Source organism: Branchiostoma lanceolatum, chromosome 12 (genome assembly GCF_035083965.1).
Source record: "Branchiostoma lanceolatum isolate klBraLanc5 chromosome 12, klBraLanc5.hap2, whole genome shotgun sequence".
Lineage (NCBI taxonomy): Eukaryota > Metazoa > Chordata > Leptocardii > Amphioxiformes > Branchiostomatidae > Branchiostoma > Branchiostoma lanceolatum.
In genome coordinates this window covers 10,065,837-10,082,881 of record NC_089733.1, presented here as the reverse complement: position 1 = coordinate 10,082,881, position 17,045 = coordinate 10,065,837, and the positions used below count along the sequence as shown (strand labels likewise).

Sequence of the window (17,045 nt, the reverse complement as noted above, 5' to 3'; positions counted from 1 at the left end):
TCAACCAAGTGACTACTATCGGAACGTGGGCGAATCACCCCCGACCTTCACACGACCAAAAACAAAGAAGAACACTAAAAGCAGTATTAAAGCTAGCCATGATCCGAATTCGATCTCTCGGTGATGTTAACAACATAATAGAATGGATTATTTTGATTAAAACCGAAAATGACCCCTCTTTTGAAAGTCGCTGAATATGTCCATTTAAATTCGTGAGAGGGTCTGCAATCGGTCGGGGTTTAGTCAGGAGAGATTCGGCAGTCTGCGGCTAGAGGTCGGGATATTTGGGAGTAAGCTAGAAAGCATTCGGGGCCCATTCGGGAGTAATTCGTGTACTGGTTAGGAAATGATCGGCGCATCTTCGGCGCATGTTCGGCGCCAAAGATAGGCGTGGCCCAAAAACTGGTCAGAATGCTCCCGAACTACCGCCGACCTGAGTCGGCTAGCGTTCGGGAGCCATGTTCGGCTATGTGTAACCTAGGCTATACAGACTTTACTTTTTCAACCAAGACAGTGATACGAAATTATCATAACAAACATCACCTTTGCACCGATGTAATATGATACTCCCATCCCATGGTAAACTCATCAATTATGCAAGACCATATAAGGAGATCCTCTTTCAGGTCTAAAGATGAAAATTATCAGATTTGACTGTCTAGACATCATCAGATTGAGGCCAAAATGTATTAAGATGATAAACAATATGGTTATGATAACAAAGTGAAGAGAAAACAAAAAAATTGGTGATTGAAGAAATCAACTGAATGAAGTTAAAACTCACACACATGTATACATTGTACAAATAGATAGTCACAATGTGAATTGACTGCTAAAATTACCATTTGTCAATCAGATAGATTAAATGTTTACATAAAACCCTGGGGCCTCACATCATATAAGGGCTTTTGTTCTCATACTATTTATCTAATATTAGACATGATTGCATTTCTCTATTAGTCTTTTTTTCTTTTTACAAATTTAGTTAAGTCTCAGTTATCTTCTGTACCATGATTGTTATTTACTAAAATCTGAAGATGTATGAAAAAATTTAAAAGCCTTTTGTAAAGTTTACACAAATTTAAATTACAATAAGAAGTATACTTATAATTTTGATAAGTTTGACACATCTATAGTCAACATATGCATCATAAAATAGGAAATAATGTCCCATAACACTGCTATAAGAGTCAGAAGGGGAGCGGATGTCAGCCTGAACTGGTAGAAATGAATTTTTCATGACTCCATTACCATGCTCTTTCTGAACTCATCATGTGGGTAGGGTTTTATGGATATCTACCTATGGCGTCATGTCTGATTGCATGCTGTATCCTGTCCCATTCCATGAATCCTGGTAAGTAGTAAGTTTTAGGTTCAGGAGAAAGCTTTTAGACTACAAAGTACAATCCAGGCTTTTAGCTAGGCATGCGTCCATGCGTCATTTGGACGCATGATACTAAAATATCGAGGAAATTGGACGCCCTCTTTTTCAGCTGGACGCACAGAGGACCCCCTGTTTCCCTGTTAATTCCATACACATGTTACTATACACATGTTACAGTGTTACTGTTGCTTTTTTAGTCCTACCAGACACTGGGACAGCATAAAAACTGAGTTGACATGCAAAATAAAACTACTAGGAAATTATTAGAGCCAATTGGGAGACGCAGAGAGAACCAGCAGTTTTTAGTGCTAAAATTGGCTGGTAAATGTATGATAAGACTAGAACACACCTAACCCCCGCATCACAGCACAACCCCCCACCACAATTTGTTATCATGCTATACATCTGTATAGAATACAATTGCTAGTGTTGTAGAATGTATAGAAATATACTTAATATATTAAGTATTCCCGCCATATCTCTCTCTGGCTCATTCCCTGACGTCTTTGAGGATTTAGTAGGAAGGTTAATATACCCACAATATAATATACTGCATGTGTATTGAGTTTCTGTAAATCTTGTACACCATATGGCAGAATTGATTTTGCGAACCACAGATAAGATTGAAAATGCTTATCCATACACCACAGACACCCTGGAATACAATAAAACTGCAAGATAGCATCTTTATAAATGTAAACTTTAGAGACAACACGTCACATGATGCCCAAGTGTCTGCCACTTCTATTATGAAAATGAGTCTTTATTACACCATTTGGGGATAAAGACTGCTATATAATTGATGAAATACAATCAGCAGGTGTATAGAAGTGTGTGGTACATGCAGTTGTTGCCTTTACTGAATAAAACATGTGAAAAAGCTAGTGAACCTCAGTACATTTTAAAAGGTAGATATACGTTGGTTTACATAAAATCGCGGAGTGATATAAACTCGCCATTTCTAATAATGGTGTATTTTATTTTAGAGATATGTGCTAGATGCAACATCAGTTATAACGCCAGCATTGCAAACCCGGTAGACTAACGTATTCAGAACACTGTCTGAAAAGCTTCGATAACCATGCATTAGAAGATAGCGACGTCAAAAACTCTACGTCCTTTTTTGACACAGTCCGAGGGCTGAATCATTGGAGAATCACAATGCATGGTTGTTTGCCGGTTTATAAGACAAATGTCACATACGCTTCCTGCTTCACACAATTATTTACACGAAAATTTATTAGAATCTCTTTTGCTAACCTGCAACTGGACTCTAAGTGTGATCAATCATCAAAAACGCCACTTTTATGCTGCAACATATGGCTCCGGCACTACATCTAGTGATGTACAAATCAAGTCATGTATATCTAGACCTTTCTCTGAACTGCATTTAAGAAATTAAACAGTACGTAATTTTTACCAAACTTGTTGCAAACACAAGTCTATAAAATGTATCTCCAACAAATGCTAGCGCTGCTAAAATTTAACCCATACAAGGAGGTTATCACACATATATGGGTAATAAAAATTCTGCACAATAAGTAAAAGACTGGAAGACAAAATCCCAACCTGAGACACGAGAAAATCCCTGAAAGTTGCCTGCTTATCTTGACGACACCCTCAAGCAAAGGCTGCTGTCGATTTCGCGGCAACGAGGAAATAACTCAGACGGAGGTGTGCGTATGACATCAGGCAGGTGACATCACCCTTACACCTACCTCAGCGTCGGGAATTCCGTACGCACCCCGCGGGAATGTGATCTATTTCACCTGTGAATTACGTCTCAATAAAACATGACCATTTATGGCTTTCTCAGCACAGGTTCAGAGGCAAGAGGTACATCCCCCAAAATAGCTTCGATCAATATTCCAATACCTTCCAGTCTTAACAAGAAGAAACTTTTTCAGAACTTTATATAATACAAGTCATTTATCATATAATACAGTATAGTAAAAAATATAATAATACAGATTTTAAGCAACTTCCAAATACTTCACAAAATTTTAAAGTGATACTGATAAATTGTGTTTCTTTAACTGAAGTAGCTGTTTGGTACCCGATTCCCTATTGGTTACAGAGTTAGGCAGCAGTGAGAAGGTTAAAAAAAGGCTTATGACTCCTAGTCCTTGTACTCTGTAATGCTCATTTTCATTGCTCATCTACTAAAAGCACATTTAGGGGATTCCAATTTCACAGTTCAAAACTCTTCAGTGTAAAACAGAGGATGTTAAAATAAAGATGACACGAAGGTGTCACAAGGGCTCGGTACATTCTCTTTGAGTAGTTTAAGTCCTAATATGTATGCGCTTGAAGACATTTTCGGTCACAAGTGTCATCGTATCCCAAAATTGGAAAGAGATGTGTGAATACCTTTGGTCACAAGAGTCACTGTATCCAAAATTTGGAAGAGTCTTGAAGGCTCCACAATTCCTAAGTCATCTGAACTTACATCTGTACAACTACAAGCGTACATGATCCGATGATACTGTAATTTCGTTCAAAGATGATGGTTCAAACAATGTACTTAGTGGGAGACACTTAGTCTAATGATAAATTTGATTGAAGACAACCAAAAGATAGTATCAATGTCAGTATTATAATGTAGAATTTGAAAATGAGCTGTTCATCAAGTAAACAAGACTTGATGACCTTTTTCTTCTTGAACTTGCTAACTAAATAACTTACCAATCATTTTATTAATTATAAAATAACACATCTCTCCTGTCCCTCTTTGCATCATTTTATAAATCTATATCTACATGTACTTAAGATCAGCCTTTAAAAGTTTAAAACTTTTCCACTTCAACCAAAAATCAATGCCCTTTTCAGACAAAGGCACCTTGTTTTTTCATTGTACATTTACCTGTTACATATAACGAAAGCTTAAAACACATGTAATATATCAGTTCTGTGAATACAAGAACGGTGTCCAATAATTTCCATCCACCAGCCAAGTATGAACCCATTACTGTGCACTTGAGGGAGTCCTATCAAATACTATGCATTAGCCCACGATGGAGGTTTGGAGTTATTGTAATTTCAGGGGCCATGAAAGGTAAGCCAGTCGTATGTGTACGGCATATCCGGGGAAGTCTGACGATGATAACGAACTCGGATCACACGGCGTGAGGTTAATCGCATCATGTGACGCATTTCATCATAAGATGCTTGGACCATACAGATTACAAGTCATTTACAAGTAGAGCACGTTTCAACCTTGCCAAGTAGTTTAAAACTGTCCATGCCCAAACCATTTATTCCTACAGAATGACAGAAACTGGTACAAATATTTATCTCTATCTACAACTTACAAGTAGACTTGGGGAGAATAGAATACAGCAAAACTGCCTTGATTTCTTCGCTCTGTTGTAAACAAGCAAGTACAGTCATATTCATGTAAAGCAATGCATTATATATTTTCTTTTATAACATACTGGAATTTGGCACCATGAAAATTGATTACGCAGCCAAAATCACTCCAGTAGACCATCTGTTAGCTAAAAGGCCAGAAAAAGTCCTGGCAGCTTTGCCTCGCAATTGTGCAGATACATGAAAATTAATGAAAACTAAAAGTTTCCTTGCCTATTGAATATCAAGCGTTGCCTTAACACAACTGCCAACTCCAAATGTCTTGATAAATCACCTTCCCCTACGAATATTCATGTTTTATTCATGACAAGAAGATTGCAGTGTATTGCTCAACTGATAGATCTGTTTTTCAAAAGAACAATTGTGCAATGTGACCTTGCATACGTGACACATGAGGCAGATATATCATTATCCTGTACAGACTATTTTTGGCAAGTTTTTGCCGACAACACGGAATAAAGATGTCACAACAAGGCTTACACCCTAAATATTTGAAGGAGATCAGATAATGACCTCCTTGATATTACGTTACATTTTTAAAATTTCATAATGATACAAGTTTTTGTTGTAGACTACAGAGATTTGCATTCTGATATATTCATGCCCCTCCCCATTCTCATATCTACCACATAGAGAAGTGCAGCATATGGCAGACAATAGTGAGCTTCAGTGGGCCCGCGACCTCTGACCTATGAAGCCTGACATCATATCAGACTATGATCCATTGCTGGGGGCATGGCCTCTGGCTGGGGTGGTAAACATTTGGGATATCTGTTGGCAAAGTTAGCATCACAGAGACCTCCTGTGGTGATGTTGTGTTTTTGGAGCTGTATGGAATTACAGCAGGAAGGTTTTGTGAAGACAACAACAAGTGATACATGTACCATTCTGACGTTATTTGTAACACTCAGATCAGATAAGTTTAGATTATTGTAACGTTGGTTCACATAAAATCACGGAGTAATATAAACTCGCAATTTTTAAAAACGGTGTATTTAGAGATATGTGCTAGATGCAACATCAGTTATAACACCAGCAATGCAAAGCTGAAAGACTTAAGGTATTCAGAACACTGTCTAAAAAAGCTAGGATTGTATTTTAGTAATTAGGATGTTAAGTTTTATTCTATACCTTTATTTTGTACTATATGTTTAATTGCTGTGGCCATACATTGTACTGTATACAATTATCGCGCAATAAAGTTTTATCTAATAACCTTTCTGTAATATTGTATGGTATATTGTTTAACAAAACTTAGCGTGTAAGCATGATATGGTGTGACTTGGGGGTAAGGCTGTCCAGCAGAAAGATTGCAAATTCAATGCAAAAAGTGTCTGCCCTTAAAAAAGTTAAATGGGGCATAATCAGTGGCCCCTGATTATATTCATTATTTGTCCCAATCAGGCTCTAATTGTCATTGGGTGGAAAAACTGAATGCTATGTTCGTTAGGCGATGTCACACCCTTCAATCATAATTACTCCCACCTCTGATTGATGAAGCATTTAAGTCCCCCAATGAGTGAAATATGCATGAGGAAGGGCAATCAAATGTCAACAGATGTTCAGGTGCTTTCCATGCATATAGCATGCTAACCGGACAAATCCTCAGTAACCTCACTAATGTCTTAAATTCATTGTATGTATGTATGTACAAAAATGAATATTTGATCATGTTACAAAGCTATCTGTAGGACAAACAAGGTTTTCTCCATCAAGGATACAAGTCAAATATTTTAAGCTGAGTGGGAATTAGAAAATAGAAATGTAACCTTTCCTTGGAAAGCTAATTTCTGTGAACAAACTTTCTGCAAATCATCTTCTTTTTACAAAGATCCTGCTAATGCACAGCCTATTTTCTCCTTTAAGACACATCTGGGACCTGTTCCAAGTCTTCAAAATTCAATTTTCTTGAGGAACAGTATGATAGCAATATTACACTTAAAGTATAATATGGTCTTACAAGTTATATCTTAGTCCAGTTGGTAAAGACTAAAAGGCAAGGAGGTAATTATTCGATTCATGAAGAGTAGGCTAGGATAAAACATATACATGATATAGGATATGAATAATCATGGAATATAGCACACACACACACACACACACACACACATACATATACACACACAAATAAACAGAAACACACACACACTGCCCAAATGGGTAAAAACAAGGCAAAATGGCAAAATGGCCAAATAGAGTACTGACAAACCTGTCCAAGGTACTGAAAAGGCTCTCTTATTCACTATAAGACTGCAATGCAGTCTCAGACTCAGAATTGCTATTTCAGTTCAGTCCACAGCAATACTGAACATGCCTTCACCATTACTACCTATGACGCTATAGCTCATTAGTATGCAGGCAGCATACCCAGCCCCCTCCACACCCTAACATGTGACTGAATTGTGATATGTTGGCTTACGTGTGCTGCGTCACCTGCGTGCATATGGTATTTACGTAGTAAATGTACATGATTACGGCTTCATTTCTGATACAATACTTAGTTAAACAATAACAACATGTTTAGGAGAACATTCCAGAAAAATACCTATGAAAATGAGATGAAATTTCAAACATAATGAATGCATTAAATGCACTAAATGCATCTCTCCTAATGTCAAACACAATGGCACATTTATATACAGTTGATATAGAACTGCAGTAGTTGTAATACCTGTATGTGTAGAAATGTGAAATTTGAGTAAAAAGAAACAAACAACTACAAGATGTACAAATACCCTACTTTCTCAGTGTTTCTCTTATTCCATTTTAAGTATTACAAACCTTGATATTGGTATTATAGTGATATAATAACCATTATTTTTTAATTATAAGGATTCTAATCCCTCTCATCCTAAGAAGAGCTGACTGACAGTGAATGAGCTCGAGGCTTATTGATATTCATCTAATAACACCACATTCAAAATCATAGCTCTTTAACATGCACAAGAACAAGCATAAAGCTGTAACGCTTCTCAACAGGAAAATGCCACGTTGTCAATTATCTAGTCCTGATTCTGTGTCTTTTTTAGCAAATTGCCACAAACGCCCACTCTGGAAGAAGTCTGTGCCGCACGAATCTCAATTTTTTTCGAGAAATATGCTCTGGTAGTTATAGAACAGTTCCGCAGTTTAGCCATGTAACCAGGGTCTGCCATCATGAAATGTTTAGGTTAGGCCATGAAGTCATTGTGAGGTACATGTTCCAAAAAAAATGGAACTTTAATAATTATAAAAAAAAGCTTGTATGACACGGAAAATTAACAGACATTCAGGGGACAGCTCCTTGAATATGTTTCTGGTAGTAAATTCAGCACTGTACGCACCATGGTGGATATTTTGACGGATATACAGGGCATTCGCTAAACAAATGGAAGTGAGTGTGAATTTGCTTAAAAGCCGGAGGCATTAATGTCAATTTAGACTTGTATCGCTTCGTCTAGACGCATTTACTTGAAACTCTGGATTAGTTAAAGTGGGAGCAAAACCAGTGAACATAGTCCTAGGAAAAATTTGAGATTCTTGCAGTACAGACTTTTCCAAAGTGGATATTTATGGCCATTTGCTAAAAAGACCTGCTACCGGTAATACCAATTGGTCAGTTGGTAATACTCATAGCTACACAGAGCAAGGTTGTTTCTCCTGTTTTGATGTTCTTCCAACACCAAATGACCAATGACAGACAGACTGACACTAATCTAATTACACCATATTAGTAGGGCCAGGAAGGATGAGCACCAGAATGTTCTGCTTAATGTAAATGTTGTAGTAAGAGACACCACTAATTGGTTCAGTATTGCGCAACTAGAACAAAGTCAGGACTCTTGTTGCTAGGCTGAGTGACCCAGTGTAAAATCAACGTCTATGAAGGGTATATAATGGGTATGATAATGGGATATTTTTTGCAAAAATCAGAAGCAATATTTACAGGGACTAAACTGAAAATGAACTGAACGTTTTTGACCATCTTTATTATGTCCTAGCTATTTATTTATTTATCTATTAATCTTTAGGGTGGTCCCTTCAGTTAACATTGTAACTGATTTCCAAGGGAGCTATAGGGTGTACTACTGGAATCCAACAAGTGATGACTTAGAGTTAAACTTTAGTTGTCAGTAACAAAAAGTAGGTCAAGATTAATGTTTGTATTCTGTAAGGCAGTTGTAATCATTCAGAGTCACCATGTACTTGACCCATAACTGTCCTCTCCAAATTGAAAAGCCAACAAAACTAATGAGGCATAAATGCAGATATTCTACAGAGAACAAGAAAGATCCTACAATTTACAAATGTAACTGATAACATCTCCAATTAAATCTTCAAAATTGGCACTTTTTGTATAGTTTATTTAGTGGTTGAACATGAAAGACAACAGCTTGCTACAAATGAATTAGCATTAAAACAAGACATGCTCATGATATTCAGTGAAAGCCTATACTTACAAGCTTTGCATATAGAATCATACAAGAGTGCACATTAATATTCCTAATACAGCAGTTTGTTGCTAGACTCTTAATCTACATCAGTACATGTTATTACATTTTGCTTATGATACGGGCTGTCTCTAGCTTTAATTTTCTTCTGTCCCACTCATTGTTTAGGAGCCTATGTTGTTAATTTTCGCTGCTAAATCTGGCAATTTAAACCTACAAAAATACAATTTCTTCATTTTCATGTTACGAAGTTGAGATTTTTGGATGGACGGTGAATTTTTTGTCCATCCCAACAAGAAAATTTTTGTCCTGGGACGGAGGGATAGGTTTTGGAGTCTGACTGCCAACCATCTTGGAAAATGAGTATCAAACTGACAGAGAAAATGTTGCCTCAAGTCTGTTAGCATGACATGTTATTTGGGAATGTGGTTCTGTAAAGTACGGCCAATTAGAATGGTAATCAGAGGAATGGGATCAATAATTCATAAACACTCGGGACACCTGCATGTACATGTACGCTGGGACGTTCGATCAATATTTTCAGACGTATGAATGTACCAAGGTGCTAATAAACTGACACAAAAATTGTACATCTTTTATTTTTAGATTACTTTATTACGTTTCTGTGAAGCTGTTTGGTAATGATAGTATTCCAGTACAAACATTTGATGATGATTAAAAAAATTCACGTAGGAAAATTCTGAAACCTATCAAATGTAAATATAAATGGTGTATTATATTTAACTTACAAATGTATAACCGAAGGAAAGGGTCTCAATTCCTTTTAGAAGAAACTCAAGAAAGACAACTTAAAAGAGCGATTAATCTATGTTACATCATATTTGATTTATTTTTAGAATTTATCAAGAGTAATTTTAAACTTTTCCAAGTATTAACTCTTTCAACGTTTTGACTTTCCTTTGGAGCTCAAGGTGACAATAAAATGTTATTGAGGCAAGGAGAGAAAATTATCATCAAAGCAATATATGAGTTAGAGGCTTGTAACATACTCCTACAGCGATATAATCATAACATAATCCAGACTCTCTCCATGGTCTGTTTAGGTTATATATTATTTATACTATGAATCATCATAGGATGAGTCATATACACGTGTTCTAATAGCAACCTGTCTGGCTTGATGTCTGAGAAAAGAAAAACAGATATGGATAGAACAAGTAAAGCAGAGGAACATGATCAATATGCCAATAAAAAGCAATCAAAGAATATCTAACATTATCCTAATCATAATTGTTCATATTCAGGTTCTTAATCATATCTGTACTACAGGTAAAAAAGATAAAATATATGCCAAAAAGAGTTACTCAAACAACTGGATAAAATATTTTGAAAATTCACAAATTTTATCCAGTTACTTGAGATACTATTTTTGGCATATCTTAATATTATCTGGATGTCTAACTTTCATCAACGTATCAAGGTAAAATATAGTTTTCTTCTCATTTTGTCATCCTCAATTGAGGTGAAGCATGATGCTTTTTAAGTAGCTAATAGTGCAATGCAGCTTCGCTACGGCTTGCGTTTTATGGCAAGTACCCTGGATTGCATGGATTACTTATTCTTCTCCATAAGTGCTTTGGGTTCTTTTACGTGCAGAGGTTTGACACCTGAGATTAGCTAACACCTGAAGTTCCTTCGCCTTTTTCCCTCAGTTTCAAATACATTCTACTCACACTCTTGAATAGAAAATTACAGTAGAACTTGCTGCAATGACCACACCTTTTCTCCAGTATTTATTAACAATATGATATCTATTGACTTTTCAAACAGCAAATGATACCTACATATGCATATAATATACCAAAGGAGAACAAAAATTAACAGTATTTTCTATTCTATAACAGGGAGATCTCAATAAAGGAATGGGCAGGACACAAGCTTTAAACAAGTCTGAATATTGGACGACATCCAAAATTCCATTTGCAACAAACTAGGATAGACACAAATCCTTCACAAGATAAATGACATGCCACAAGATCTGAGATAGAGGATTTGTCTTACTGACGAGCTTAATTGAATTAACGAGCAAGGATGGTCCTTGCCACACACACAGTTTGCCTTCTAGGGCTGAATGAATTAAGGCAGCAGCAGCCTCTGACCATTTTTCATATTTATACACAAATTGAATAAAGGATCATCCAATTATTGATTTATATACCCAGCATCAGAGGAAAGGTCACAAACTTTATAATCCTTTGCAAGTATTTGTTTAAAGAATTGTTAAACTACATTCATTTCGTACTAAAGTTCAGGACACTGGTTAATATCAAACAGTGTACTTAATGAAAACAACTAAAGATTATGGAATATCAAGAACCTAATGGAACATACAGGTTTATGACAACAGTGCTGTCATGCAATGGTGACTTTATTCTTAACTTCAGCAACTAAAAATTCAATTGCTAGCTTCCGAATGCAGCCAGGTTTCGCCTTGTTATATAAAAAGTGATCGCAGAGGCGTCATTGTGCAGTCAAGAAATTTATCACAACAACTGCAATTTTGTAACAAATATCTTCTTTTTTTGCACTCAGAATTAGCCTGGAATCTAAATGGGGTAACGTGACATGACCAATTTACGTCCGATTTATTCAAAACGTACATGCATTTATCTTAAAACCGCACGGACAGACCCATGGTCAGAAATATCAGCTCTTCTAAAAATAAAATGCATGGTCTGTAAGTTTTTCTTCGCCTATTTAATGCCGTGCGAGCATGTATTTATACTGAGGTATATGATGAAGAATTGTGCTAGGGTAACCCATTATCGTCCACCTCGGTCTTTTCCCTTCTAGCGCTATGCTTGAAGAACATAGACCAGAAAAAAATGCACAGTAACTGTCCAAAGTAGTCTGCAGACAAATGATAATAAAATCACTATGTCTGTCCGGCCACTTGCTTAACGCGATGGAAAAAAACAATGTTTATCTGTAAATTCGCCCCACATGCGCGGCACTTGGTGTTCACGTGGTAAACGCATGGCCATTATGGTTTGCTGTGCAAAAATTAAAGAGATGGCTAAGGATCCTACTTATGATGTTCTTTATTGTTCATGAGAACAGGCTTTGGCATGATACACCGCGACATGTGGACATGAGCCAAACCGGACGTAAATAGGTTCTGCACGTAAATAGGTCATGTTACGTTAGTGAATGTTGAAACCGGATTAAAGCTAACAAGACTGGATTCCAATTTCCAGGCGAAACAAGAACAACATGCAAGCTTGAAATTAGCTCAAGGCAATTCATTTCATTTGTAGGAGTTGTGCTTGTTATGTTCAGACTAAATAGTACACAGGTGATAGCTTGGTGACCTAGAAACACCTGACCCCAATGTGACCTTCTTCCTGCTCTGTGCTCATTCATGCATCCAATTTGTTCAAATGGGTGACATATACATCAACAATTAGGGGGCTAAAACAATCTTTATATGCTATACGATATGTAAGCTGTTTTTCTCTTTAAATATACAACACTAGAACCTTAGAATACTGATGATGATACATAAAATATCTTTATGTTGCATGATGCCCTGATTTTCATGTAGCTCATAAAAATATGTCCAAGACTATAAAACACATTATGAATATCTAATGCATACCTTTATTGGAAATTCAAATAACTGACATCAGCATTGATTTTAATCATTGATATGTAATATCATTAAGAACTGTTTAGCTGTTAATTCTTTTCATGCAAATAAGAAAATATACAAATTTAATACACAAAATCACAGTCTGACTTTGAAGCTGGTGATTTGAAACCGACCATTGTGATTGTCCAACTTGCAACCTACTAGTAATGTATTACAAGGCCACACCAATCTAATTCATTAGTTCTAGGATGCACAGCTTCATTTTTTTTCATTTCATTCAGTCATACAAAACTCTAACACAAAACCCAAAATATCACAGTTTGGTGGGCCAATAATTGAAGGAAAACATAGTCTTGTACCGTATGTACTAGTAGTATTGACAGGTGAAATGTTCCTTGGAATCATTTGAAGCTCTTTTTGACAAGTTCTTTTCTTGTTGTTTAATGATCCCCAACATTCATCAGATAAGGATCTGACACTGATGTTATTGGTAACTACAAGTATCAAGTCTCTCCGTAATACAGGTGTGGTATGGCAAAAGGAATTTCTAGGCTCATAAGGCTATTTGTTGAATGCACCCATTGTTTGCTTGTAAGCTAAAATTTAACATTAACCAATTGGAAACAAAACATGATTATCACAAGGAGCTGCAAAATTGTGACAACAACAATTCAAAGAAAAGAAGTCATACTGTAAGTCCCAAAATGTGTGTAATGGTTTTATTTTCATGGTTTTCGAATTGACCTCTCCACTACAAATTCATGATACCTGAATATTACCACTGTACAATGTTTCGCCTGCAATCTTATAAAACATGGTGAAAACCTCCTTTCCCCTGTACCATGCAAAAAATTAAGTCCCTACAAAAATAGATGAATTTACAGTGACAAAATTTCATCTCTTTAAAGTCTCCTACAATTTATTTCCTAATAACTGGACATGATTAAGAAGATGACCACTCCCTACTGAGAAGGAAAAGTTTAAAAAATAATGTTTATAATCAATATGACCCATTTCCCTTGTCTTGGTAGCAAATAAAGTGTGAAAACTCAGGAAGTGCAGTGGCTTGCAAATGATTTGACCTTTTCACACCTCCAACTCTTACCTCGTTACTTTTGTCTATTTATTCAGCTCTCTGCATCTAATTATTCATTACCTACTTCAGAATAGACACAGATTAGAGTTTGCAGCGGTTTAATATTCCCGCTTTCGCAGTGATTTCTTCACCACAAACTTAAAACCACCGCGAAAATGTATTCTGCCCATCTAACCCCTGGTTTCAACCCTGACCTGAAAACCACCACAAACACTCGATTTTCTCACTAACCGCGAAATTAACTCCCAGTGAACTTAAATGCAGTTACAGTAGTTTGCCAGGCTTTTGTTCCATTTGAAGAGCATAGGGAAATAGCATCCATGCATAGAGGTCACCACGCTTGCATAACACCACAGCTAGAGCACCAGGTGTCTTCTCGAGGCTAATTTCAGTCGCAGAATAAGTAGCTATTGTCGGTTTAATATTCAAAATGGTCAAATCATATGCTTGGAAATCCACTAGTATACTTAGTACTCACCTTTTCGATTATTGTCAAAATTCTGCTCGAGATTTTAAGTCATTTTTCATGGTTCCCACATGTCCATTCATTTTGAATGGAATGGTAAAAGTCAATTCCGAAGGCCAACAAGTAAAGCCATGCCATGAAATTAGAAATTACATGACCACCCAATAACATAGTCCCACAGGACTCAGGCATAAAGAAAAATGTGAGATATTCATTGATGTACACAGAAAGCACTCTCGAAACAATGACTACTGATTTGTTAAAAAGGTTTCAGAATGTTCATTAGGTAAAATGCAAAGCTGGGGTATTAGTAGAATTCAGTATTGGAATTGACTACTAGGTTTAAATTGTTTCATCAATTCAAATTTCATGCTTTAGCTTTCTTGGCTGCATATTTGCAGTCAATGCCCCCCTCCCCATATTCAGTTGTAGCTCATTATGGATACAAATCTGTTTAACTCACATAGATGTACAAGACAAGTAATATTATAATCTAAATATTCATGCCATATCATATAGAAACGGTAATCCGAGATTTACACCAGCTGCATTTTGAAAGTCGTAAGAAATGTTTACTTTTGAAATTACCAGCTTCAATATCGGTTATTGCTTATGACCCTATGCTGCTTTCAGAGTGAAGCAGACCGATTTATGAAATTCAAAATTATTCCATTCTATATTCCTGATGGGGATCATGGATGTACTCCATGGGGAGTTTTGTGCCAATAATTGGAGGAGGGTGTGTTAGGGGTTCATTACAACAGCCATACTGTTCAAAAATTTTGAAATATAACAGTAAATATTGTATCAGGCTAAATTCTACTTTGTAGTTTATTTCATAGAAAATGGCATTCAAGATAATGTTCACTTATAATATAGGACCATTTTGAATCTTGCCTCGAGTTCTTGCCTAACTCTTTCATATCTAAGCTTTAAACTCATGAAGAATTTCTCATGACCCTCACAAATCAAATCTGGAAAATTCATAACTGCAACAGATACAGCTTATGACATACCATATTTTGACTAGAATGAAAAAAAATAATTTTTTGTTATATCATATCATATTATATCATATTATATCATATAATATGAACTGTCTGTATCTGGCAATGTTGAAGCATTGCCAAAATGGCACTGTATCTACAAGTGTGGAGTTGCTTTTCTGTCTATATATGACCAAAAGAATATTTTTCAACATAAATCTTTCACAGACAACTGCATGCTCTTATCTTAATTAGAATGGTAATTATGATTGTGTCCTGCGATATACAGTGGTATTCAATAAGCATAAATTACGCAAACCAGTGGTCATACCGGTAGCTGGCCCTGATATTATCATAATGGCATGTTGTACAAGTATGTGTACTTATGTTTACAAAAAACACACCGACGTTTTCATTCTGATTACGATCACTTAGGTTACGCAAACAGATGTTTGTTTTGTTTTGCAACATGAGGATCGCACGTTGTTGCAAAATTCTTAAGCGCACACGCCCACTCTGAAATCGACACAACTCGTGAAATGTACTGCGCCACAAGGGAAACATTAGCTACATTCTCGGAACAGGCTACTCTATCAGTTTCAACAACTTCCCCAGGGCTTTTCCTGGATTCCTTACACCAAAAAAGGGGGTTGAAGGCGGGAAATTTGGTAGTTAAGTCCCTAGCTATGAAACCGCAACAATAGACGGTTACTGCTTGAGCTCACAAACCGTAGCCTTCTAGCAAATAACAACTAGTGTTTATTCATGGCGTAAGTACCGGTAGTTATAGCGTAAATAACACAACTAAAAGCACGTTGTGATCAAGGTCTGTGATTTGGTTGTGAATCTAAGGGGTATACATGGTTAGTAGATGGAAGAATGCAACGAAAATGGCACGGCATTTAGAGATCCAATCGACCTAGAAATAGGGAGAAAAATCGTTCATGGTTCCCACCCAGATGGTGGATTATTTCCAACAATAATCCGACCTACGCTTCAAATCTCACGATTTTCGCGCGCAAAAATGGTTTCCCTGAAACCAGGAAAAATACAGGTTTTCTAGGAAATTAGCAAGATTGGTGATAATTAGATAGAAATGGTGTGATTCTCACCTTAAGGACGGTGAAGATACGAAAGGTCCGAGATGGTCTGTTTGCGCAGAGGTTCGTCCGGAGTGACAACCGGTCTGCGCATCAGGGGATAAATTATGCAGCACCTTTCGGGGACCAACCATTGAGATACAGCAGAGGGGTGTTCATCTAGGATAATCATTGCGTGCTACATTACGGTTAGTAAAATACGACTGTAAATGTTGTGTTATGTGAGACGATGAATGTTTTGTCAACTTGTGACAGCCTGGTAAAGTATGAGCGTAATTTCATTACATTTCTTGTATGTCTAATATCAATAAAGTGGTGAACATATGATAACTATTGCATAATGAAATGACTCGATACTTTTCTTCTTCTTCTTTGTCTAGAAAAGTCATATATTAAACGACACCAGGTAGATTTGCTACTGTGTGTGATTGTCATTATAAAGTACGCCATGGGATCATGACCTTTGATGTTGTAAATGCCTATCGCCATACGTTTTGTGACTTTTAAAGGGGAACACTATATCATAACATAGTTCATAACATAGTTCTCCTTTTGGCTCCATGTCATAAAAGCTGACACCCTTACTTCATGAGTAGTCTGA

At 36.5% G+C, this 17,045-nt stretch overlaps 1 protein-coding gene across 1 annotated transcript in view; it reads right to left on the bottom strand.

Annotated features, from left to right (window-relative positions):
- Positions 1-16,569, bottom strand: part of LOC136445737 (microtubule-associated protein 2-like) — a 79,034-nt gene extending 62,465 nt beyond the window's left edge. Inside the window, exon 1 of the mRNA XM_066443871.1 lies at positions 16,457-16,569. The gene's annotated coding sequence lies outside the window, so the exon portion shown is untranslated. The remainder of the gene's footprint in view (positions 1-16,456) is intronic.
- Between the last annotated feature and the right edge of the window lie 476 nt (positions 16,570-17,045).